This window comes from Pinus tabuliformis, chromosome J (genome assembly GCF_031772625.1).
Source record: "Pinus tabuliformis cultivar Carrire ecotype Pingquan chromosome J, CPIR1, whole genome shotgun sequence".
In the NCBI taxonomy this organism is placed as follows: domain Eukaryota; kingdom Viridiplantae; phylum Streptophyta; class Pinopsida; order Pinales; family Pinaceae; genus Pinus; species Pinus tabuliformis.
Genome location: NC_142295.1, coordinates 1,079,450,495 through 1,079,468,179, shown reverse-complemented (window position 1 = coordinate 1,079,468,179; position 17,685 = coordinate 1,079,450,495). Strand labels below are relative to the sequence as shown.

The following is a 17,685-nucleotide window of genomic DNA, read 5'->3' as shown; positions in this document are numbered from 1 at the left end:
ACATAAAGATTGAATTGTAACATGAAGTTATGAGTTGTAACAACATGAAGTTTAAATTGTAACATGAAGTTATGAGCTTGAATTATGGACTTGATTAATAGTTATGAGATTCACTGAACCTTAATTTTGTTGAAGTTAGATAAACCTTGTGCCATGGTCTATTACTAATATTGAAAGTTCTAAAAGAGTTTTGTTTTTTGTTTGTTTGCTGGCATACTTGTGTAAAACTAAAGCATTTGCAAAATCCTTTATTAAAAAATGTTTTTATTTTGATATATAATCACCTATGTGTTAATATATCACATAAAATTGTATTGAATTGTCCCATTCTTAAATGTAACATCATAAATAAATCTAGAATCTCTTAATTATTTTATATAATAGAGTTTGGAGGTGTTTTACACTTTAGTATGGGGAAAATGTAAAATTTCATAACATTAAGCTATAACAATTTTTTTTTAAGTAAATAAAAAATAATAACTACATACATACACATGTATATGACAACATCTAAAATAATTAGACCAATCTAGATTCATCTTAAACTCATACCTATCAAATATTGTAATAATCAAATTTCTTTATGTATAATTATTTAAATAATTTTATATATAAAAACTAATAATTCGTAACATTATATTAAATAATTAAATATTCATACATTAAGAAATTCTGTTCCTCTAAATTCACAAATTTCAACTCATTTTTTCTATAATTTAAAATAATAATAATGTAATTTAATGTTATATATTCTTTAATATATTTTTATGACATATGTCATAAAATTAGATTAGTTTATAATTAATTCACATATATATACATTTCTATAATATAATTTATAATATGTAAATTACATTAAAATAAATTTAACGAATGTGGTCATATATGTATGTAGTTATAAAAACTATTTTTTATGTAGAGATGTGAAATATATATAATATATAAATAGTAGTTATAAATTATAAAACTTGTCAAATAAAAATGTCACGAGCATCTGCATATGCATGTAGTTATATGTGTGAATAGAGTTTTAATAAAATTAAAAATAAGAACATGTGTGTGTAATCTATATATAATATAAATACTATTATAAAGAATCAACATAGATCCATCTTAATTACAAGCTCCCCTTTAATGTGTGCTTGTCTTCTTTTGGCAGACTCTTCTCAAAACAAATTTAGATCCACTGGGGAGTTCAAGGGGTTTTCAGATTGTCTTTCCTTCCTTCTCCATACTTGTGTAACTTTCTTCTTTTGCATGGGTCTAGCTTGTGTAAGAGCCCATGTCAAGTTACAATCCCGTGCCATATGCCCAATGTTATGACACTTGAAACATTCAATATTGTTCATGAATAAGAATTCATGATTTTTTCTTGTGAAATTATTTCTTGGAGATTGTCGGGGACCACAACATCTATCTCCATGAAATGCTCTACAGTCTTTTTCCATATGACCAAAGTTTGAGCAAGTATAACAATAACCGAAAAATGAACTTTGGTACCTGGGAGATGGAGGTTTCCTTGATGTACTTCTGAAGCCTTGCTGCCTTGAGATCCTTTGATGATCACCATTGCCTCTTGCCTTTTTGATATCAGCTACATTTCTTCTTGGAGCTGGTTTTTTTCTTGGTGTAGAATTTCTTCTATTGTAGCCTTGATCTTTCTCCTTGCCTTTGCTGGAACTAGGAGCATCATACCTTCTTTCTGGCTTCTTCACATCTCCTTTGCTTAAAGCATTTTCATCCTTGTTTGAGGGTTCACCTACATACCCAAGTCCTGATTTATCAGATGGAGATCTGTGATAGCTAAGCATGTCATCCAATGCTTGAGAGCTCTTCATGATCTTGTTCATCCCTTCAACCTTCTTCCTGAGGAGGACAATCTCTTCTTCCAATCTTTCACACTCATTATTTTTCTTTGCAAGTTGTTCCTCAGTTTCTTCTTTGCTACGAGTAGCTTCAGCTGCTACTATTTTGAAGGAGATAATATCTGTCTTCATTTTGGAGATTTCTACTTGACTGCTCTCCATTTTCTTTTCAGCTCCTTGTGCCTGCTTCCTGGCCTCTTGTAGTTCAGACTTAAGGGAGGAGACCTCTACCTTGTACTGTCCAATCTCTTCCACAAGCTTGTTCACTCTCTTGTGCCTTTGTTCAAGTTGACTTGTCAAGGCATCTGCCTGCTTCTTTGCTTCATTCAGTTGATTTGTCATGGATATGACTTCTTCATTATGTTTTTTCTTGCTTTGATCAAGCTCTTTCTTGAGCTTGGCAAGCTCTTCATCCCTTTCTTTTACTTGAAGCTTGATGAGGTCAACCTTCTCACTTTCAGCTTCTATGATGGGTTCAGAATTTTCTTCTTCACTGATGGTCATGGTCAATGCTCCCTTTGCATGAAGGTCATGCAGTCTGTCCCATATATCCTTTGTTGATGTGTATTTTCCTAGATTCCTCTTCACAGAATCAGGCAGTCCATCCAAGATAGTCTTTGCTGCCTGTGCATCATACTCCATGGATTCTTTATCCTTCTTGCTGTCATCAATCAGTAACTCCCAGACTTCAATCCCCTCAGACATTAGGAAAGCCCTCATCATTATTTCCCATACATCAAAGTTTCCATCAAACTTTGGGGTTTCAAATAAAATGTATTCAAATGGATTGCCTTCTATTTTAGTAGAGGAGGGAGACACATTTTTAACAGGCTTGGAGGCTTTCTTCTTTGACCTTGCCATTCTTATCTAGGCTTTAAATACTTGACTGTGTTTTCTTTTAAATCACTGACTGTTCCTTTAACAGTAACACAAAGGAAAGCTTGAGGAATACCTTAATCCTTTTGGCTGAGTCTTCACACTGCTGGAGAGGTTTGACTGCTGCAACAACACTTTCCTTCAGCTTCTTTGAGCCTTCAAAGAGCCTGGACTAGCTCTGATACCACTGTTGGATATTTTTCAATGGGAAAATACCAAAACCAATCATATAAACACAACAGAGGCAATGCTCTGTTTCTACCTTTCAGGATCTTTTGTGCACAGGGAAGCTTTATAAAAATTTACTGAGGAACAGAGTAAAACAGCACCATAAAAACATTTCTATTCATTAAAATATAAAGCCTGAAACAACATTCATCCTCTTTCACTCAGAGGGATTTACCAAAAATTACATTCAGATAAACTCTGTTACATATTCATCCTCTTTGCTGAGAGGGATTCACCAAAATTACTTTCACCCATCAAAACAAAATTATGTCTCCACCTGAGAATTCACTGTGCTGGGTTTACTGCTGTAAATCCCCTTTTTTACTTTACTGGTGTAAAACTATTTTTACACATACTCAGTAAAAATTTCATTACATTCACCATTTCAAAAAAAATACCTGTGCGTTCTTTTCTCTTGCATTTCAATGCATACCCAATACATTAAAAAAAACTTTACTCACTCTACGCACTGCTATGTAATACATTTCTTCATCTGCGCCTCCTCTTTCTCTATTCGCACTGCTGTGCAAAAATTAATTCATTGCTTCATTCGCTGCTGGGTTCTCTCCATTTTCATTCAACCACACTCTGCTATTTCCTTCATGCACTGCTGTGCACTCTCTCTCTTTTTTTTAAACGCTCCCTCAAGCTCTCATAAAAAAAATGCTCAACGCATATTACAACCCCACGCAGCCATCACACACCATTACCATACCTAAATGTGCGCAGGCACAATACCCATATATCAAAAAACTGCTTGAATTGACGTTGATCGTATGCAGGTGTGCAGCTTCGGACAATCAATGGCGGAGGACACGAGAGCAAATCCGACGGTGGACAACAATATCGGAAACCCATTTTCTGCAGAGCTTTACCTTCCGAGATTCTTACGTTGGCTTACGTCAGGGGTGAACCACGTGTCAGCTCCAAATTTTCTCGGGTTCAAAATTACGGAAAGTCCCTTTGCCGGAATGTGACCCGAGAACTCTCCGGCAGGTTTGTTGACCGGTTTCTGGCAATGTTTCCAGCTGCGTTGAAATTACAATTTCAACAGGAATAAAATTTATAGTTTCCAACATTACAATTAATATCAATAATTCCAAGGCTACATGCCATGGACATGTACAAGAGAGAAGAAATTAAAATTTGGGACAAGGATCGAGGCCAAAGTTACAAAACTCTATAGCCCTTTTGGAAAAGTAACTAAACTCCTAGTTCATGGAGAGAAAAGACAACATGCCAGTGGTGGCATTAAAAACATTCACAACATCGGGAGGATTTTGGGCCTGTAAGAAAATCAACAACTGAAATCACAATCAAACCACCTTTGAGAGAGGGAACCTGGAAAATCTTAGATCAAGTCTAGAGTTGCGAGGGGGAGTTTGTGAACGTTGTACCTGCAACCACATCAAAACCCAATTTTAGTGTCATGGATAAGCGCTAGAGAAAAGGTAGGGTATGAATAAATTATAAATTTTACCTAAGAAATTGTTATCGCTCTCTGCCATCTTATCCCCTGTCATTTGGTGCAGGGTTATTACCAGAATTGAGTCGAACTCTAAAAAAACAGTGAATTCCAAAATGAGGGATCTTACCTTGCTATGGCCAGGTTCTGCAAGAATATAGGTCTTGCACAACTGGAGTGAAGAAGACAACCAGACTGAAAACAAAGTAAACATGTGAATAATGTCAAAGGGGTTGTCATTGTAGGGAACAGAATGACGAAGTAAAGTGAACCAATGTAAGAATAGTGGTACTTGACAGAGGTAAGCCGACGGAGTGTTTCTGAAGAGGTTTTTTGTTCTATTGGTTGCAGAGACCGAATGCGTAGGGAGGCTGGGTTGGAATGAACGGTAAGGCGTGCTTCTGCTGTGCCACCACTTTCCAATTTTCAAGATGAATTTTCCACGGTGGCCTAGAGGGATCCATAAGAGGTGTTCGCATTGTGAACTCTTTCGAGATCAATTAGCAGTGTGGTGATCTGTAACAACCTTCCACCGCTTGAAATCATCCCGTGCAGGAAATCTTCTAATCGCCTAACATACAAGATCTATGGTTTAAAAATTGATAGAGTGACAATTGGGGAGTTGTTTTCATAGAGGAACGCTTTAGGGCAGAATTAAAAGTTACCAAATATGTCACCATTATTTTTTGTATTGAGGGAATATTTTATTTTTATCTTAAAAAAATATCTTTGAGCATAAAAATAAGTATACATGTTCTTACTTGATTGTAAGCTGCACTTCTTGACTCAATAATTTATTTATTTTATTTCATTTTATTATCAATCAAATTATAATTTGAAAGAAAAATTTATTTTTTATTAATTATAATAAAATGTTAAATTTATTAATTTTTATTTATTTATAAAATTATATAATTAAATTTTAAAATTAAATGTGAATGGGAATTTTTATTTTCCTCGGAAAAATTAGAACTTTTTATTTATGCTCTCAATAAATCTTGATATAATATATAAAAAATATGTAGAAGTTGTTTAGAATTGTTGAGTAATCAATGAATTATATTAGTATATTTAATAAGGTATAAATAATGATTTGTATGAAATTTAATTTTCATTGGAATTTAAGTCAAGTTTTATGAGAAAGATCAACCGTCAAAACCATACGTATCGAAAGGTAGCTTAGAGGTAGATTAAGCTTTATGAGAAAATTTGAAGGCGGAAACCACATAGAGATATGTACACAGGTGTCAAGCTCGCAGCTTTTAAACTTGTAACAGTTGCATTTAAGTGAATTACTTGTCACATTTGTCATCACAATTTTTTAACTGGCTATTTTGCGACAGTATATTTTCATTTTACGGGCAATTGGGATTGACAAATTTCGAGCATGAAGAAGAAAATGGAGTGAGTTAAGTCTACAATAATTGGAAGTTGGAAGAACCAAAGAAACGACTCATGTATTTTCGTGGATGGATTCCACTTTTATTCAAACAAAGTGTGCCACATCTTAATGGATGGTTTGCCTCTACTTTTATTCAAACTAAGGGCCACAGGCATAAGTATGCTATACGAACAACTGGACCAGTCCTACGCCAGATGCCTCATTCTTCATGGTGTTTCCAGGCTATGGTCACCGGACTGCGAACAGTGATCAAATTTGAAGGGCAGGTCTTAATTTCATTTCGAAGGACACATATTCAAGTCGCACTTCTATAATGCAAAGCATAAAAAAAAAAGCAATTCAATTGACAACAGTAAATTATTTTCAAATTTCTTTTTATTTTTTCACAGGAGAATGGTGGAACAACAACCCCATGGATGTTGTGTATAAGGCAGGCCTGATATGAGCCACAACTAATATATCGGATGCATTTACCATTAATGGATAAACAGGAGACATATATTCCTGCTCCAGTTCAGATAAGGATTAATTTTGTAGGAAATTTTTGTGACCAGAACGTTCAACCCAATATACAAGTAGCTCAATCAAATTTAAGTTTATTGCATGAATGAAAAACTTCAGTAAAATTCTAAATAGGTTTAGGATTCAACAAAAGAGTGTACAAAGGTGTATATGATTTTGGTATCTCCTTTTTTAATATGAAAACATACCAGGAATTGGGAATCCGCAAACAAATCAAATCCATTATGTTAGGAGGCCTGTTGAATGCGCTCCTCTCCAAGCATAAATCGTGCTTAAACCTTGCTTGACAGGGGTTTGCTGAATGATGAATCTATGCTCCTGTCCAGCTTAAATCTTCGTCAAACCTTGCTTTGGGCAGCCTTCAGGCACAACCCAGTGAAATTATAGACCTAATACATGGCCCATATTGACATCTAGTCGCTCTCAATTGAAACTACCAAATGTAATGGTATCAAAGGGTAATTGTGACATAATAATTAATAAGAACTTCCATCATATGCACAATTAGAAAAAACAACTCAAAAAGAAACTGTTGTTTTTGAAATGGGAGCAACTTAGAAACTGCCAAATGTAATGGTATGAAAAGGTAATTGTGACATAATAATTAATAAGAACTTGCATCATATGCACAATTAGAAAAAACAATTCAAAAGGAAACTGTTGTTTTTGAAATGGGAGTTTCTCAAATGGGATTTAAGTTTTAACATGAAAAGAAATTTACAAATTCAACATTCCTAAAATTCTAATTTCAGAAAAAATGAAATTTAAAAAAAAAGTTGACAATTTGACAACACTTCTTAAAAAATTTTAAGATATTATTCCAATTTTTTTTAAATGACAAAAATCAATTTTTAAATTTTTTTTCACTGGTAAAATTTTCTCCCTACTTCTCTGACGTGCCAGAGACCATTTGAAGGGCTCTGACGTGTTCAATTTTGATCCTTGACTGCGAACGACTTGTGTTCCGCCCTTAACGCATTTCCACAATATTTGACCAAAGGTTTGCCCTCCCTTAGATTTGTTGTCAGCTGCAATTTTGCTTTCAAATTTCACTGTATAAGTCGCCTTGTCATTTTGCTTTTCAAAGGTGAGCGTCATCGGCTCCACCGTTATATTTACGTTTTCAGGGCTCTGAACTGCCATTTCATATACACACGGTGCTCCTCCAACATTCGTCACGGTTCTCTTCGTCACACGAACCAAACTACGCGGCTTAAACACCACCGAGAATGATGGGTAGTTCAGATCTCCAGGCGCGGAGCTTAATTTGGGGTAGGATGTTGCATTCCTTGTCAGAATATGAATTTGCTTTGCTGTGTAATTTAAGCTACACAGGAAGCTAACGTAGTCGTCCATTCCAAGGTCTTAGATGAGACCAGGATCCAGGGCAGCATTGGGATTCACATGACCTGCGCCCATTGCAAAGGCGTTTGCAGCTAAAGCGGTGGAGGAGTCGCTTATAGGGCTTTTGCGATTGTCGAATGGCGCAGAAGATGTCATGAGAGCCGACTTTATTGCAGCGGGTGTCCACGCGGGATGAGCAGTGCGTATAAGCGCCGCGATGCCGGCCACATGAGGGCAAGACATCGAAGTCCCAGAGAGTATATTGAAATCTACTCTTTCCCAGTGATCAAATTTGAAGGGCAGGTCTTAATTTCATTTAGAAGGGCACATATTGAGGTCGCACTTCTATAATGAAAAGCATAAAAAAAAAAGAGCAATTCAATTGACAACAATAAATTATTTTCAAATTTCTTTTTATTTTTTCACCCATGGATGTTGTGTATAAAGCAGGTCTGATATGAGCCGCAACTAATATATCAGATGCATTTACCATTAATCGATAAACAGGAGACCTATATTCCTGCTCCAGTTCAGATAAGGATTAATTTTGTAGGAAATTTTTGTGACCAAAACGTTCAAGCCAATATACAAGTAGCTCAATCAAATTTAAATTTATTGCATGAATGAAAAAATTCAGTAAAATTCTAAACAGGTTTAGGATTCAACAAAAGAGTGTACAAAGGTATATATGTTTTTGGTATCTTCTTTTTTAATATGAAAACATACCAGGAATTGGGAATCCGCAAACAAATCAAATCCAGTATGTTAGGAAGCCTGTTGAATACCTGTTGAATACGCTCCTCTCCAAGCATAAATCGTGCTTAAACCTTGCTTGATAGGGATTTGCTGAGTGATGAATCCATGCTCCTCTCCAGCTTAAATCATTGTTAAACCTTTCTTTGGGCAGCCTTCAAGGACGACCCAGTGAAATTACAGACCTAATACATGGCCCATATTAACATCTAGTCGTTCTCAATTGAAACTACGAAATGTAATGGTATCAAAGGGTAATTTTGGCATAATAATTAATAAGAACTTCCATCATGTGCACAATTAGAAAAAACAACTCAAGAAGAAATTGTTGTTTTTGAAATGGGAGCAACTCAAAAACTGCCAAATGTAATGGTATCAAAAGGTAATTGTGACATAATAATTAATAAGAACTTGCATCATATGCACAATTAGAAAAAACAACTCAAAAGGAAACTGTTGTTTTTGAAATGGGAGTTTCTGAAATGGGATTTAAGTTTTAACATGAAAAGAAATTTACAAATTCAACATTCCTAAAATTCTAATTTCAGAAAAAATGAAATTTAAAAAAAAGTTGACAATTTGATAGCACTTCTTAAAAAATTTTAAGATATTATTCCAATTTTTTTTTTAAATGACAAAAATCAATTTTTAAATTTTTTTTGACTGGTAAAATTTTCTCCCTACTTCTCTGACGTGCCAGAGACCCTTTGAAGGGCTATGATGTGTTCAATTTTGATCCCTGCTCTTTCCTTGTCTGTGTCTGTTGGCCCCGCGTGCCCTGTCCACGCCGCCAATATGTTGACTCCTGGAGCAATAAGGTCCGGTTTAAGGATCTCCGGAACGACGGTATTCGGCCCTCTCGACGAAAATGTGGCTACTACCGGAGCTTGCGCTTTTCCAACAACGGTCAGTCCCTCGGATTTAATAGTTGCAATAGGATTTCTAGTGGCGTTGATATAAGCTTTTATGTATTCCCCGGCCTTGGAATCGACCATCGTTGCCGGTAACACATGATAACTGGTCCACGAATAGTTTCCATTTTCAGGCAGGTTGGCCACAATCATCCCCGCGCCGCCGGCTTGTCGCACTACCACTCCAATATCTGTATCTTCGTTGTCTTGAAGATCACAGAGCACAAGCTTTCCACGGACCATATCGGGATGAAGGCTTCCGTCAATGCAGAAATTTGCATCCCCGTTTCTCGACGCTGTTTTCCCGTATACCAGTGGCAATTGCTCGTTGGCCAGGGAGAAGTCTTTGTTGAGGGAGAAGCCCATGTAGATTTTGCCGCTGCCAAGCACGACGGGAGCCGGGAACTCTCTGTCGATGGTGCTGGCGCCTACGGTGGTTATCCATGGCGCCGTGTTGAAAATCGCATCAGGCCCTGAATTACCGGACGAACACGAGACAAAAACACCCTTCTCAATCGCTCCCAGAGCTCCAATTGCTATAATATCATCATAATAAGCGGCATCACTAACGATGCAAGCGATATCGATAGCATGTCAACTCCGTCCGAAACAGCCGCCTCCATTCCCGCAAGCACATCTGAAGTTACGCAGGTAACCGCCCAACAGACTTTATAGACGGCCAATCGAGCTTTGGTAGCCATACCTCTAGCCATCCCTCCGGCGAAACCAAGAAAGCTGGAAGCAGGCACCTCCGATCCGGCCGTAGTAGAGGAAGTGTGCGTACCATGTCCTTCGGCATCCCGAGGAGATCTGTAATCGTCTTTTCCGTGGACACGACCGTACTTGGCTTCATATCCTTTGACAAAGTAATGGGCTCCAATGAGTTTTTTATTACAGTGGGACGCATTGAAGTCGGAACCCACTTCACACTCTCCCTTCCATTTCGCGGGCGCGGGACTACTTAGGCCATGATCGCTGAAGCTCTTGCTCTCGGGCCATATTCCTGTATCCAGCACGCCCACGATGACATCATCACCGTAATGCGACGATGGCCATAGACCATCAGTAGAGCTCAACCCCAGAAAATCTGGGGTCCGAGTAGTATGAAGTCTACCGACGGAATCCTGTTTGTTGATTTTTAATGAGAAAATCCCAAAAACAGAAATTCAAACACACAGAGGCAATGCTCTGTTTCACCTTTCCAGGATCTTTTATGCACAGGGAAGCTTTAAAAAAATTTTACAGAAGAACAGAGTATTTCACCACCATAAAAACATTTCCATTCATTACAATATATGCCTGATACATATTCATCCTCTTTTACTGAGAGGGATTCACCAAAATACATTTAACAACAAAAAAAACATTTACTCTGTCTCCATATGAGAATTTACACTGCTGGAAAAATTCCCATTTACATTTACTGCTGTAAAACTATTTTTACACGCTGTTGTAAAACAAGAGCAAATTACATATGCATCCAAAACAAATGGTTTTTCGCTACTCCTCAGTTTTACGATGGCCAACACCACCATTACAACCCACGAGCATATTTCATTTGGCTCGCACACTTCTCTTTCGCTGCTGCGCTCTTACATATCTCCCATGTGCAACCAAAAATAACCACAAGCATATATCTCTTAACTCGTTAAAAAAAACATACTATACTACTATGGGTTTTTCAATACATATGGTCAATGACAAATTAAATACATGTCATATATAAAAACTAAATGCATTACCTACACCTATGACAAAGCATTAATAAAGGTATGGTCAACCAAAACTTAGTTTTACTCCACGCAACATAGTTAATATTTGCCGTATGCAGTTTTGAGCAATCAACGGACAAAAACGCTGGAGACAATCGAACGGTGGAGGAGAATATCGGGAGATCATTTTTTGCAGAGCTTTATGTCCCGAGAATGTCAGACATGGTGACGTAAGGGAACAGCGACGCGTCAACTCCAAATTTTCTCGGGCTCAAATATACGGAAAGTCCCTTTACCGGAAAGTGGCCCGAGAACTCTCAGGCGGGATTGGTGAACGGTTTTTGGCAGTTTTGGGTGAGAACGTCTGCGTTGAAATTAGATTTCAACACTCCCCTTTAATTTCAACAGCTGGGCATTCGGTCATACCCAGACACTTTCTAAAAAATTCAAAGCTTTTCTGATCCAATGGCTTTGTCAAGATGTCTGCTACCTGTTCTTGAGTCCTGCAATGTTCTAGGACAATTTCTCCATTGTTCACCAATTCTCTGATGTAGTGAAACCTTGTATCAATGTGTTTCGTTCTCTTATGAAACACTGAATTCTTTGACAATGCAATAGCTGAGCTATTGTCACAAAAAATCACTGTCGCTTTTGCCTGCTCTTGGCCTAAGCTTCTCAACATTCTTCTCATCCACACTGCTTGACATGCTGCTACTGTAGCTGCCACATATTCTGCCTCTGCTGTAGACAATGCTACTATGGACTGCTTCTTAGAAGCCCATGAGATGGCTCCTGAACCCATGTTAAAAACATAACCGGAAGTGCTCTTCCGATCATCTACACTTCCAGCCCAATCACTATCAGTGTATCCAACCAAATCTGAATGTTCTGAGACATTATATAAAATTCCAAACATTTTGGTACCTTTGACATACCTTAAAATTCTTTGGTGCCTCCTTTGGCCTCTCCATGAACCTGGAAATAAAACTAACAGCATACATTAAATCAGGCCTAGTTGCTGTTAAATACATAAGGCTGCCTACAATACTTTTGTACAAACTAGGATCAAAATCCTTGCTACTGTCCTCTCTGCTGAGTTTTAATCCCATTACTGTGGGAGTGATCGCTGCCTTGCATTCTTGCATGTTAAATCTGCTCAATACTTGATTTACATATCTTGCTTGAGATATAAAAATTCCTTTTTCATTTTGATCTACTTCTATGCCTAAGAAGTATCTCAACAAACCCATGTCAGTCATTTCAAATTCATCCTTCATGACTGATTTAAAATTCTCAATGAGTTGATCATCATTACCTGTGAAAATAACATCATCAACATATAAGACAACAATCAAAATTTTACCATCTTTTTCTTTGATGTAGACTGTGGGTTCTCCTTCACACTTGTCGAATTCATTATCCAATAGATATGAATCTATCCTGCTGTACCATGCTCTTGGCGCTTGCTTCAGCCCATAAAGAGCCTTCTTCAATTTGCACACTTTGTGCTCTTCAACTTTCTTCTCATAGCCGAGAGGCTGTTCAACATAAACCTCTTCTTTTAACACTCCATTTAGGAATGCTGACTTCACATCAATTTGGTAGACTTTCCATTTGTTTTGAGCTGCTATGGACAACACTGCTCTCACGGTTTCCATTCTTGCAATCGGTGCGAAAGTCTCCTCATAATCTCTCCCATACTGCTGCTTGTACCCCTTGACAACCAGCCTTGCCTTGTGCCTTTCTATCTTGCCTTCAGCATTGCTCTTGGTCTTGTAAACCCATTTAACTCCAATGACTTCTTTACCTTTTGGTAGCTCAACCAAATCTCATGTTTTGTTTCTCTCTATGGCATTCATCTCCTCATCCATAGCTTCTATCCATTTCTTATCTTTAATTGCATCCTCGAAATGAATAGGATCATCAACATGACAATACAAGGCAAATAAGGAATTCATTCCTTCATCATAAATGTCACTTAGATTTCTAAACTTCTTACCTCTTTCATTTGGTGTGCAAGTGCTTGATGATGCACTTGAGTTTCCTCCTTGTGGTGTGCTTGGAGAAGCACTCTCACTTATCCTCAATGGTGTCCCTTGCTGTCCTTGTGTTGGCGCTGCTGTTTGGGGATGCATTTCAGCCACCTCCTCATCATCTTCATCATGAGACAAACAGTTTTTAACATTCACTGTTTTCTCTATGCTTCCATCCCAAGCTTCCTCTTCAATGAATTGAACATCTCTGCTGACAAAAAACTTCTTGGTAGATGGGATATACAACCTGTAGGCTTTGGATTCCTCACTGTATCCAATGAAAAGACATTTCTCCCCTTTGCTGTCCAACTTCCTCCTTAGCTGATCTGGTATGTGTGCATAGGCCACACATCCAAAAACTCTCATGTGGGTGACTCCTTGCTTTCTCCCACTCCATGCCTCTTCTGGCACCTTGTTCATCACTGCTTTTGTAGGACACCTGTTCAAAATATACACTGCACAATTTACAGCTTCAACCCAATAATCATTTGGCAAATTCTTTGCCTTCAACATGCTCCTTGCCATATCCATGATGGTCCTGTTCTTCCTTTCAACAACTCCATTTTGCTGTGGGGTGTACCTAGCTGTAAACTGTTTGTGAATTCCATTTTCTCTACAAAATCTTAGGAATTCCTTGGAGATATACTCACCTCCACTATCAGTTCTCAAAACTTTTATATGCAGCCCGCTTTGGTTTTCCACAAATGCCTTGAAGTTTTGGAATTTCTCAAACACTTCACTTTTGTTTTTAAGGAAATATATCCAAGTCTTTCTTGTAAAGTCATCAATGAATGTTAGGAAGTATTGGCTGCCTGCTAATGATGGAGCTTGCATCGGTCCACATAAATCTGAGTGGATGATCTCTAAGGGTGACTTTGCCCTTATGCTCTTCCCTGATGGAAAACTTTCTCTATGTTGTTTACCCAAAATGCAACCTTCACATAGGCTGTCCGGTTTCTCTATCAATGGTAATCCTCTTACCATTCCTTTCCTACTCAACAAATTTAGACCTCCAAAATTGAGATGTCCAAATCTCAAGTGCCATAACCAGTTCCCATCCTTTGGCACGCTTTGGAAGGCCTCTTGGGTGACTGCTGCCATTTCCCTTTTGTTCTTCATGTCTGCCCTGATCCGAAGAGGGAACATCCTGTTCCTTGTCATCTTCACTTCAGCAATGCATCTTTTGCTGGGTGGTATATCCATGATGGTGCATACATCATTTTCAAAAAAGACATTGTAACCTTTTTGAACAAGCTGTCCAATACTCAAGAGGTTACATCTCATTCCGGGGACATAGTAGACATCTGCTATGGTTTTCCTTTCTCCTTGTTTTGTAAATATTTTTACTTCTCCTTTTCCCATAACAGAGATTTTACTATCAGTTCCTAGTGTGACTTCTGATTTCACATTTTGATTTAAGGCTGAGAAGAGGGCAATGTTTCCTGTCATATGGTTGCTGCAACCTAAGTCTAAAAACCATATGTCTTCACTGTTTGTTTCAGCCATGTTACATGCTAACAACACATTATTTTAACTGTTGTTTTCTCTAGTAACATTTGCATTTTCTCTATTGTTCATATCATGCTGCTTCTTCTTACATTCACTGGCATAATGCCCATACTTTTTACAATAATAGCATTGGACATTGGATTTTTCATACCTTTTTCCTTGAGCATGATGTTGTCCTCCCTGTTGGCTGCTGCCTTGGCCTTGGTTCTGATTTGGATTGCTGCCTCTTCCTTGTGCATTTGCTGGGCTGTTCCTTCCACCTCTGTTCTGGCTTCTACCTCTTCCTCTTTGGTTTCCTCTTCCTTGACCTCTTCCTCTTCCAAAGGACATCTGGGTCTTGAAAGCTTGCTCAAGAGATGAGTTTTCATTCCTACTCAACCTCTGCTCATGTGTTATCAGTGATGCATGTAGCTCATCAACTGAATAGTTTGAGAGATCCTTTGTCTCTTCAATGGTGGTGACTATGGCATCAAACCTTGAGGGTAAGACCCTCAATATTTTCTCCACAATCCTTCTATCTTCAATGGTTTCTCCATGAGTTCTCATTTGTGTGATTACACCAATCACATGAGTGAAGAATGAGTCAATGTTATCTGACTCCTTCATGTTCAAGTTCTCAAAATCCTTTCTCAGCAATTGTAGTTTGGCTGTCTTCACTCTCTCCATGCCTTGATAGGCTGTCTTGAGGGTTTGCCATGCTTCATTTGTTGTCTTAGCTGCTGCTAACCTTGGAAACACACTCTGGTCTACTGCTAGATACAACAACATACGGGCTTTTGAATCCTTCTTCCTATTGCTCTTCAGCTGATCTCTCTCTCCCTGAGTTAATGCATTGAACTCATTTTTATCTGATGGTTCTTCAAACCCAGATTCAACTATTTCCCATAAATCTTGAGAGGCAAACAGGGCTGTCATGGTTATTGCCCAATAGTCATAGTTTTTCCCATTAAATTGTGGGAGCTGGGTGTTAAACATACCCATACCAGAGCTTGTGCTGGCCATTCCTTGCATCCTTATCTATGCCACTAAATCCTTGACTGTGTGTTTTAAAACAACTGACTGCTTCTTCAGCAACACATAAAAAACTTTTTGAAATACCTGAATCCTTTGCCTGAGACTTTACTTTGCTGGAGAAGATCTACTGCTGCAACAAAGACTCCTCCTTTCAGCTTCTTTGTCACCTTCAAAGAGCCTAAGCCTGCTCTGATACCACTGTTTGTTGATTTTTAATGAGAAAATCCCAAAAACAGAAATTCAAGCACACAGAGGCAATGCTCTGTTTCACCTTTCCAGGATCTTTTATGCACAGGGAAGCTTTAAAATTTTTTTACAGAAGAACAGAGTATTTCACCACCATAAAAACATTTCCATTCATTAAAATATATGCCTGATACATATTCATCCTCTTTTACTGAGAGGGATTCACCAAAATACATTTAACAACAAAAAAAACATTTACTCTGTCTCCATATGAGAATTTACACTGCTGGAAAAATTCCCATTTACATTTACTGCTGTAAAACTATTTTTACACGCTGCTGTAAAACAAGAGCAAATTACATATGCATCCAAAACAAATGCGCTCCACCATTTTCTTTATGCACTGCTGTGCAAAACCACACATGGTTTTTCGCTACTCCTTAGTTTTACGATGGCAACACCACCATTACAACCCACGAGCATATTTCATTTGGCTCGCACACTTCTCTTTCGCTGCTGCGCTCTTACATATCTCCCATGTGCAACCAAAAATAACCACAAGCATATATCTCTTAACTCGTTAAAAAAAACATACTATACTACTATGGGTTTTTCAATACATATGGTCAACGACAAATTAAATACATGCCGTATATAAAAACTAAATGCATTACCTACACCTATGACAAAGCATTAATAAAGGTATGGTCAACCAAAACTTAGTTTTACTCCACGCAACATAGTTAATATTTGCCGTATGCAGGTTTGAGCAATCAACGGACAAAAACGCTGGAGACAATCGAACGGTGGAGGAGAATATCGGGAGATCATTTTCTGCAGAGCTTTATGTCCCGAGAATGTCAGACATGGTGACGTAAGGGGACAGCCACGCGTCAACTCCAAATTTTCTCGGGCTCAAATATACGGAAAGTCCCTTTACCGGAAAGTGGCCCGAGAACTCTCAGGCGGGATTGGTGAACGGTTTCTGGCGGTTTTGGGTGAGAACGTCTGCGTTGAAATTAGATTTCAACACTCCCCTTTAATTTCAACAGCTGGGCATTCGGTCATACCCAGACACTTTCTCAAAAATTCAAAGCTTTTCTGATCCAATGGCTTTGTCAAGATGTCTGCTACCTGTTCTTGAGTCCTGCAATGTTCTAGGATGCCTGCTACCGTAATGCGACGATGGCCATAGACCATCAGTAGAGCTCAACCACAGAAAATCCCGGGTCCGAGTAGTATGAAGTCTACCGACGGAATCCGGCAATACAGCCAAGCATCCATCCATATTTAGCATAGCTTGAGCGCCTGTGCTGGTCAGCTTGGCAGAAAAGCCATGCATCACCGTATCGTACATGTATAGGATAGCGGTGGGATCCGATTTGGATCCTGAAACCCGGTCTATCATTGAAGCGTACCAGTGTTGGTGGAGGCTAAAATGACGGGGCTTCATGGATTTGTCCATGTAAACAATATAAGATTTGATCTCCTCATCATCATCACTAGACGTAGCCAACGCCTGTGAAGGCAGCACTAAACTAATGATCACCAAAACAATTGCGCAGTTACAAGCCTTAATAATCTCCATATCACTAGCAGCGATATGATACAAAATGACACCAATGAAATCACGCACAAAGAGGGACTTAATCCCTAGAGCTCATTCCTTGCCTTGAATTCATGCGATGCATGTCTAAATTTATAGGAAAGAGCCTGTATAATATTCCAGGTAAATTCCATGTAATTGAGAAATATTGTTGAATCATGCTTCCTGCTTGACAAAAGAAAATGAGAAAGCGTTTACATAAAGAGATGATGGAATATTTCGCTGCCAGTTGCATTCAACTGAGAGAAACATGATGTGG

At 38.2% G+C, this 17,685-nt stretch overlaps 1 pseudogene; it reads right to left on the bottom strand.

Annotated features, from left to right (window-relative positions):
* Window positions 1-4,320: 4,320 nt before the first annotated feature.
* LOC149230717 (subtilisin-like protease SBT1.7) lies at window positions 4,321-17,480 on the bottom strand (annotated as a pseudogene).
* Window positions 17,481-17,685: the final 205 nt, after the last annotated feature.